The 8,679-nt window shown below is 44.2% G+C and overlaps 1 pseudogene; it reads left to right on the top strand.

The window, feature by feature from the left end:
* Positions 1–6,315: 6,315 nt before the first annotated feature.
* LOC107542799 (keratin, type II cytoskeletal 8 pseudogene) lies at positions 6,316–7,801 on the top strand (annotated as a pseudogene).
* Positions 7,802–8,679: the final 878 nt, after the last annotated feature.

Raw genomic sequence — 8,679 nt, 5'->3', positions numbered from 1 at the left:
ATTCCCCACTAGTGTCTCCAGAAGGAACTAGCCCTGCTAACATCCTGACTAATGGCCTCTAAAAATAAGAGAATAAATTGTGTTGTTTTAAGCAACTAAGTTTGTACTAATTTGTTACAGAATCAATAGGTAACTAATGTAATTACATAAGAGGTTTTTAATGTGCACATCATTTTCATTCATGTCCCATTGAATTTAGTTATACAGCCACTCCTATCTCTACGGGGTGTGGGGGACGCAGTCTTTCTGACTTGCCAGGAAAAAAGGAGAGGGTGTGATTTGTGAGTGCCTGGCCAGTCTCCTCCCTTCATGGAAGCTTCCAAAACCATGGATCCCACGAGCCAAATGGAACAGCTTTTAGCACTCCAAGAGCACCATGCTCCTGCCCCACACCAGGCCTTTACAATTACTACAGTCTCAGTTTTGCAGTGAACCCTGTTGCAGGTGGTGGTAGTTTTTACCCAAATTCCTGAGACCCTCCCGTACCAAGTTTATACAAGGTCCCTATTCAGTTAAATTCAGGAGAGGGAAAGAAGTATCTTTAATAATTTAGAATTTAGTGTATGCTACCAAGAGGTTTTTAAAATGAAAATACACATGTTCTGACTTTCCTTTTAAGAAACTACAAAGCAAAGAAAATTGTGTAAGTAGCAAGGTCAGAGAAGTAACTAAAAAATGTGATCAAAGAATATAAAATAGTAAATAATTTAGTACATTTTCTGAATCAAAAAGCCCAAAGAAACCTCAAGAGGTAATTTGGCCCAACTCTTTACTTCTTCCTTTTTTTTTTTTTAATATGTTTTTATTGATTTCAGAGAGAGGAAGGGAGAGGGAGAGAGAGCACTATAGAAACATCAGTGATGCCCGGCCAGGCGGGGCTCAGCAGTTGAGCATTGACCTATGATCCGGGAGATCACAGTTTGATTCCCGGTCAGGGCACATGCCCGGATCACGGGCTCAATGCCCAGTAGGGGGCATGAAGCAGGCAGCCCAACAATGACAACTCTCATCATTGATGTTTCAACTCTCTCTCTCTCTCCCTTCCTCTCTCTGAAATCAATAAAAATATATTTTTAAAAGAAAAAAAAGAAACATCAATGATGAGAGAGTCATTGATCCATTGCCTTCTGAATGCCCCACACTGGGGCTCAAGCCCGCAACCCAGGCATATGCCCTGACAGGGAATCGAACTGTAATCTCCCGGATCATAGGTCAGTGCTCAACTGCTGAGCCACGCCAGCCGGGCCCAACTCTCTACTTCTGAGAAGGCCCAAGCTGAAATCATCCCAGATAGGGCAAGGGTGGGAGTTGGGAGGAGGTCAGGAGTGGTGAAGACAGAAAGGTGGGCTAGGGAGTATGATCTGTTCTGTTCCAAGATCTGTATATATGGAGAAAGTTGTATAGACCTTTTCAAAGTTTTATCTGAGTTCCCAAAACCTCTCTACATAGCCAACATACTCAATACTAATAATATCTGGTAGGTGCCCTACATGTGGAAGACCCGCTGGCTTTTGACTTTGAAGAAGAGCTAAAGGTTGGGGAAACTCTTGGGCCTCAACCATACCCCAAGGAAAGCTAAACCTCAAGATTCTGTCTGCCTGGTTGGGCTGAACTGCTAGGTTAGCAAGTGGCAGCTCTCTGGACAACTCACCTCAAAATCCTAAAACTGAGCAAGAGCAAGATGTACCATCAGCATATGCCTCAGTATATCTGCTATTCCAATTCCCTCCAGACCTAAATTCTGAAGAGAAGAAATCAAGATCCATATGTCTATCCATGCCCCCCTCTTCTTTGGCTTCCCCTTCTCCCCACAGCCCATCAATACCGGAAGGAATTGGCCCTACTGTCTCCCTCTCCACTCCAGCCTCATGACAAGGTCTTAGGGACGGGCAAGAATACCTTGTTTACACTGTCAAGGGAGCTCAAACTGCTACGTTCTAACTACTTCACCATCTAAGTGCCCCGCAGACAAGGGCAAATGACTGCTCTCTCTTGCTCTGGGACGGTAAACCTCTAGACTCAGGCCAGAGATGGAAAGCTAGGGAACACAATTTAGGGACATATTTATATACAGTGTTTTAATATTTACAAAAACAAGTCCTATTTCATTAAGTAGCAAAGCCTGGACTCAAATGCAGTTCTGTCTGACTCAAGTCTTTGCACTTGAAGAAGTTATTCTTTAACTTTTCTGTTCAAGGTCAGCCTTGCTTTGTAATATATTTTCCAGCTTTAAAATTCCATTTATTTCAACTTAATTAAAACTTTGCTGAGGATCTATTAAGGACTCTTTACTCTGCTCCTGCTATGGTGGACTTATCCCTGCTCTCAAGAAAATTTAAATCTTTTGGGGCTTTTGCTGGCCCTGGTCCTGTGTTATTGCCACACTCAACTTTGAACTTCTCCCTAGTGAATGAACCCTCCTTGAATCTCCTCATTTGAGTGTGACATCTGTTTCCTATTAGAATCCTGACTGGTAGGAAGTATGTGACTCAACTGCTTGAACTTATGTGGCAGATGGCTAGCTGAGTCGAGTGCCCTTCCGTAGTTCAGAGTTGTTGCTGCTCAGCCCAGGGGTTAGTGTCGTTTCCCAGACCTCCTAGGGTCAGGACAGGCCACATGACTGAATGTGGACAGAAATGTTCCTGCCAACAGGCCTGGACCGCAAAAGCTTCCCAACTCAGAGTACTCTCTCTGACCTTGGTAAATAGAATCTGAGGCTCTAGAGCAGGCATTCTTAATCATTTTGTGCTATGGATGCCTGCATCCCTTCACAGAGTATTTTTTAATAACCTTTTTATTTTGGAATGAATTTAGAGGAGTTGTAAAGATAGTGTCCTAGTCCATTTCGGCTGCTATAACAAAAAATCATAGGCTGGTTGGCTTATAAACAACAAATTTATTTCTCATAGTTCTGGGGGTTGAGAAGTCTAAGATCAAGGCACTGGCAGATTCAGTGTCTGGTGAAGGCCCACTTCCTCACAGACAGCTGTCTTCTTACAGTAATCTTACAGGAAATGGTGAGCAATTTCTCTGGGGCCTCTTTTACAAAGGGACTAATCCCAATCATGGGAGGCACCAATCACCTCCCAAAGAACCCACCTCCTAATACTATCACCTTGGTGGTTAGGATTTCAACATATGAATGTTTGGGGGATATAAGTATTCAGTCCATTGCAATAGAGGAAAGAATTTCTATATAAACCCTACTCAGTTGCAGCTTCCCCTAATATTATCTTCTTACATTACCGTGGTACATTTCCTGAAACAAACTCTGGTACATTATTATTAACTAAACTCCAGACTTTATTCAGATTTCATCAATTTTTCCATTAACCACCTTTTTTTATTTCAAGTTCTAGTCCAGCATACCACATTGTTCTCTCTCCCCAGTCTCCTTTGGTCTGTGACAGTGTTTCAGTCTTTCCTTTTTTTCATGACTTTGGCAGGTACCAGCCAGGTATTATGTAGAATTCCAGAATAATGTTTTAAATGTATAAAACAGGATTATAAAGTAAACAAATCATACTAGAAGTTTTAAAATTGTAATACAAAAATTATATGCTTTTTTATTAACACATTAAATAACTAGATCTAGTAATGGGTCTAGTAACTATCTTAGTTTTGAAATAGTGATGAGTATAAACATTATTTGGAGATTCTGTGACAACTATAATATATATGAAAACATCTGTGATTTCTCTTGGTGGCAAAGTCCTGGGTACTGCTGATACTGCTGTGGTTTGTTGCCTAAGTAAAGCCTCAAGAAAATAAATATGCAAATTGTTTTCCCACCCAAGTTTACAGATTCTCTGAATCTGTGGCCTCCATGACTTGCCTAAAAGGGATGGCAGAACCATAAGATAGGAGGAAGCTGAATTCCTGAATATCTGCATATAGCAGTGACTTCACTCTCAAACTATCTCCCATTGCCAAATAAATTTTGTATAAGTAAGAAATAAATCACATGGGGTTACACCATTGAGGTTTTGGGTTTATCACTTAAAGCAGCTAGCATTATCTTAATTAATATGCCTCATACCACTGAATTTTATATAGATATACACATGCATTAACTAACAATACAAAAGTACATATATTTGTATTAATTGAAACTTCTTTTTCTTACAAGTAACCAAAAGCTTGACCAAAAAAGGAGATGTTAGCCCTGCCGACATGGCTTAGCAGTTGAGCATCGACCTATGATCCAGGAGATCCAGGCTAGATTCCCAGTTGGGCACATGTCTGGGTTAGGGGCTCAATCCGCATTAGGGGGCGTGCAGGAGGCAGCCAATCAATGACTCATCATTGATGTTTGTATCTCTCTCCCCCTCCCTTCCTCTCTCTGAAATCAATAAAGATACATTTTTTTTAAAAAGAAGATGTTCCAACGAGAGTTCTAGGGCACCTCACTGGATACAATAAGTTAAATTATCAGGCTTCTTTTTTTTAATGTTTTTTATGATTTTTTTTTTAAATATGTCTTTATTGATTTCAGACAGAGGAAAGGAGAGGGAGAGAGAGATAGAAACATCAACGATGAGAGAGTCATCATTGATCGGCTGCCTCCTGCACGCCCCCACAGTGGATCGAGCCCACAACCCAGGCATGTATTCTGACCGGGAGTCGAACTGCGATTTGGATCTTAGGTCAATGCTCAACTGCTGAGCCACACCCGGCCAGCCTATCGGGCTTCTTAAAGCCTGGGGTTATAGCAGTTCCAGGGACCACAGCAGCAGGATTCTGGGGTGCTTGCCTCTTATAATAGGCCCTGCATTAAATGACAGCTTCCAACTCTGTCTCTGCATATCTCTGCTAAAATTCTTTTTTTTTTTTAATATATCTTTATTGATTTCAGAGAGACGAAGGGAGAGGGAGAGAGAGAGATAGAAACATCAATGATGAGAGAGTCATTGATCAGCTGCAGCCTGCAACCCGGGCATGTGCCCTGACCGGTAATCGAACCCTGATCGCCTGGATCCTAGGTCGATGCTCAACCACTGAACCATGCCCAGCTGGGCTCTGCTAAAATTCTTAAGCAGAGGAACCTGATTGGCTCATCCAGCTCAAGTCAGATGTCCTCCTCTGGTCCCATCAGCCATGGCCAGGGGTTTACTGTCCATGATAGAAACATTGCTATTGGGGGCCCACTAACTCTTGAGTGGGACAGGTAGTTCTAAGGTAATAATTATAACAAACATCTGAGCTTTTGCCAAATGCCAGATACTCTCTTGTGTGCTGTATATGGGTTATTTTAAACCTCCTCAAACCTTTTGAGATAGGTAGATAATTTTTCTGAGAAGAATGCAGTGACCTTTTGGGATATCTTTCTTAAGAACTCTAATGTGTAAGATCCGAAGAAGAAACTGAAGAACAAAGAAGCTTAGAAAAATGTTGAAGCGTCCATGATAACTGACAAAGCCTAGATTTACACTAAAGCAGTCTAACTCCTGAATCTGTAATTGTTGCCTTGTTACACATGAGGAAAAGGGATCAGAAAGACAACATGGCTCATCCATCCATAGTTACAAGTTGAAGGGCCAAGATTTGAACATAGGACACTATCGCCAGAGCCCATGTCCTTTCTTAATCTTGAAGGACAGATAAGTCAGGACAAGCAAAGATGAGAAAGGGAAGTCAGTTCAGGCAGTAGGAATAGAGAACCTTATACTACCTACACATGCCAAAATCTGGGCAGCTTCCCTTTCTGGGCCAGACCATACTTTGATTCTTTTTACTATAATGAGAATCAAAGTTTAGCACCACAAATCAAAGGGTTTCTCTACTGAACATAATGTCTAAACACTGCTTTGTGTTTCTGGGCACTCTTGGGCCCAGCCTGGGCTGAACAACAGTACCAAAGAGACCAGCAGAAGGGGGTGCCCAGGGCCTATGGCTGAGCCTCCATGGAGGATATCTAGGCCTTTTGTTCTGGGAGCTGGAAGGGTTCCCTGATTCTGAATGTTTCCTTTCAGGGGACTCCTATGACAGAGGTTGAGGGCACTTCATAGGCTCCCTGGGGCTTAACCCCATTAGTCTTTGCCAGAAAATGGTTCTCACCCAGGTACTCTTAGATCTTAAACAAAAGGAAAAGTTACTCCAAGAAAGATTAAATCAGTCGAGTGAAACAGGTTTTCCAAACAAGGCTTGGGGTTTGTGTACATTACTCATTCTCCTTTGGGCAAAAGTCTAGATATCTTTTCAGAAAAGAATGCAGTGACCTTTTGGAACATCTTCCTTAAAAACTCTATGTGTAAGCAGCTTTTGGTTCCTTCTCGAATCTCTGTTTGGTTCCTTGACTCCACTCCAGCCTTCACCATGTCCACAAGGGTGACCCAGAAGACCTACAGGGTGTCCACCTCTGGCCCCCGGGCCTTCAGCAGCCACTCGTACACGAGTAGGCCCGGCACCGCATCAGCTCCTTGTCCTTTACCCGGGTGGGCAGCGCCTACCGGGTCGGCCTAGGCACCAACATGAGTCTGGCCGGGGGTCACGGCGGGACTGGGAGTATGGGGAGCATCACAGCTCTCCAAGTGAACCAGAGCCTGCTGAGCCCCTTGAAGGTGGCTGTGGACCCCAACATCCAGGCGGTGCGCAACCAGGAGAAGGAGATCAAGATCCTCAAAGACAAGTTTGCTTCCTTCATCGATAAGGTGAGGAGCCTGGAGCAGAAGAATAAGATTTTGGAGACCAAATGGAACCTCCTGCAGCAGCAGAGGACAACTCGCAGTAACATGGACAACATGTTTGAGAGCTACATCAACAACCTTCGGCGGCAGTTGGACACGCTGGCCCAGGAGAAACTGAGGCTGGAGGCAGTGTCTGGCAACATGCAGGGGCTGGTGGAGGACTTGAAGAATAAGTAGGAGGATGAGATCAGCAAGCGCACAGAGATGGGGAATGAATTTGTCCTCAAGAAGGGCGTGGATGACGCTCACATGAACAAGGTGGAGTTGGAGTCCCGCCTGGAAGGGCTGACGGATGAGATCACCTCCTACAGGCAGCTGTATGAAGAGGAGATTCGTGGACTGCAGTCCCAGATCTCCAACACATCCGTGGTCCTGTCCATGGATAACAACCGCTCCCTGGACCTGGACGGCATCATCGCCCAGGTCAAGGCCCAATACGAGGAGATCGCCAACCGCAGCTGGCTGAGGCTGAGACCATGTACCAGATTAAGTACGAGGAGCTGCAGATGTTGGCTGGGAAGCATGGCGATGACCTGCGCCGCACAAAGACAGATTTCTGAGATGAACGGGAACATCAGCCCATTCCAGGCTGAGATCGAGGGCCTCAAAGGCCTGAGGGCTTCCCCGGAGGCCGCCATCGCTGATGCCGAGCAGCGTGGGGAGCTGGCCATCAAGGACGCTCAGGCCAAGGTGGCTGAGCTGGAATCTGCTCTGAAAAACACCAAGCAGGACATGGCCCGGCAGCTGCAGGAGCACCAGGAGCTCATGAACGTCAAGCTGGCCCTGGACATGGAGATCGTCACCTACAGGAGTCTGCTGGAGGGCGAAGAGAACCGGTTGGAGTCTGGGATGCAGAACATGAGTATCCACACCAAGACCACCAGCGGCTACTCAGGTGTGCTGAGCCCATCTTATGGGAACCTCACCTGTGGCATGGGCTTCCAGGCCAGTTTGGGCTCTGGCGGGAGCTCTGGCTCCTTCAGCCACACCAGCTCCTCCAAGACAGTGGTTGTGAAGATTGAGACCCACGATGGGAAGCTCCTGTCTTAATCATCTGATGTCCTGCCTAAGTGAATGACTACTGCTGTCCCTCCTGTCCTCCAAGCCTGCGGGAAAGGAGCTGCGCAGGGGAGCGGCGGGCACAGGAGACCCGCCTGAGGATCAGCCTCAGTCCTCAGCTTACCCTTGGGGTGGGAGAGTTTACTGCCAGGGGGACTACCTTTTTCCTATGTCCACAACATAAAAGCCAAAACAAGTGTTTTTTTCCAAAATAAAATCTCAACTGGCTCAGCCAAAAAAAAAAAAGACCCTATGTGTAAGATCTTAAGACTGGAATTCCCAAAAGTTACTTCATTCCTTTTTCTTTAAATTGAGATATAATTCACATACTATAAAATTCATCCTTTTAAAGTATACAATTCAATAGTTTTTAGTATATTCATCATCTGCAACCATCTAATTCCAGAACATTTTCATCATCTTAAAAAGAATCCACATACCCATTAGCAGTCACTCCCTATTTCCCCCACCCCTCCAACTCCTGGTCATCAATATCTACTTTCAGAGATGTATGTGTGTAAAGGGAGAATTTTCAAATCTATCTCCTTAGCAAACACATCAATTAATATCTGGCATCTCAGTAAGTGGTGCTGGGAAAACAGGACAGCCACATGCAAAAGAATGAAACTGGAGCACTATCTTACACCACACACAAAAATAACTGGAAATGGATGAAAGACTTGAATGTAAGATATGAAACCACAAAATTTCTAGAAGAAAACATAGGTGGTAAGCTCCTTGACATCATTCTTGGCAATGATTTTTTGGATCTGACACCAAAAAACAGACAACAAAAGCAAAAATAAATAAATGGGGCTACATCAAACTAAAAACCTTCTGCACAACCAAGGAAACCATCAACAATGAAAAGGCAATGTGCTGAATGGGAGAAAATATTTGCAAATCATGTACCTGATAAGGGTTTAATGTCCCA

This window comes from Miniopterus natalensis, chromosome 1 (genome assembly GCF_054644295.1).
Source record: "Miniopterus natalensis isolate mMinNat1 chromosome 1, mMinNat1.hap1, whole genome shotgun sequence".
Classification (NCBI taxonomy): domain Eukaryota; kingdom Metazoa; phylum Chordata; class Mammalia; order Chiroptera; family Miniopteridae; genus Miniopterus; species Miniopterus natalensis.
This window is presented reverse-complemented; position numbering and strand designations above follow the sequence as displayed.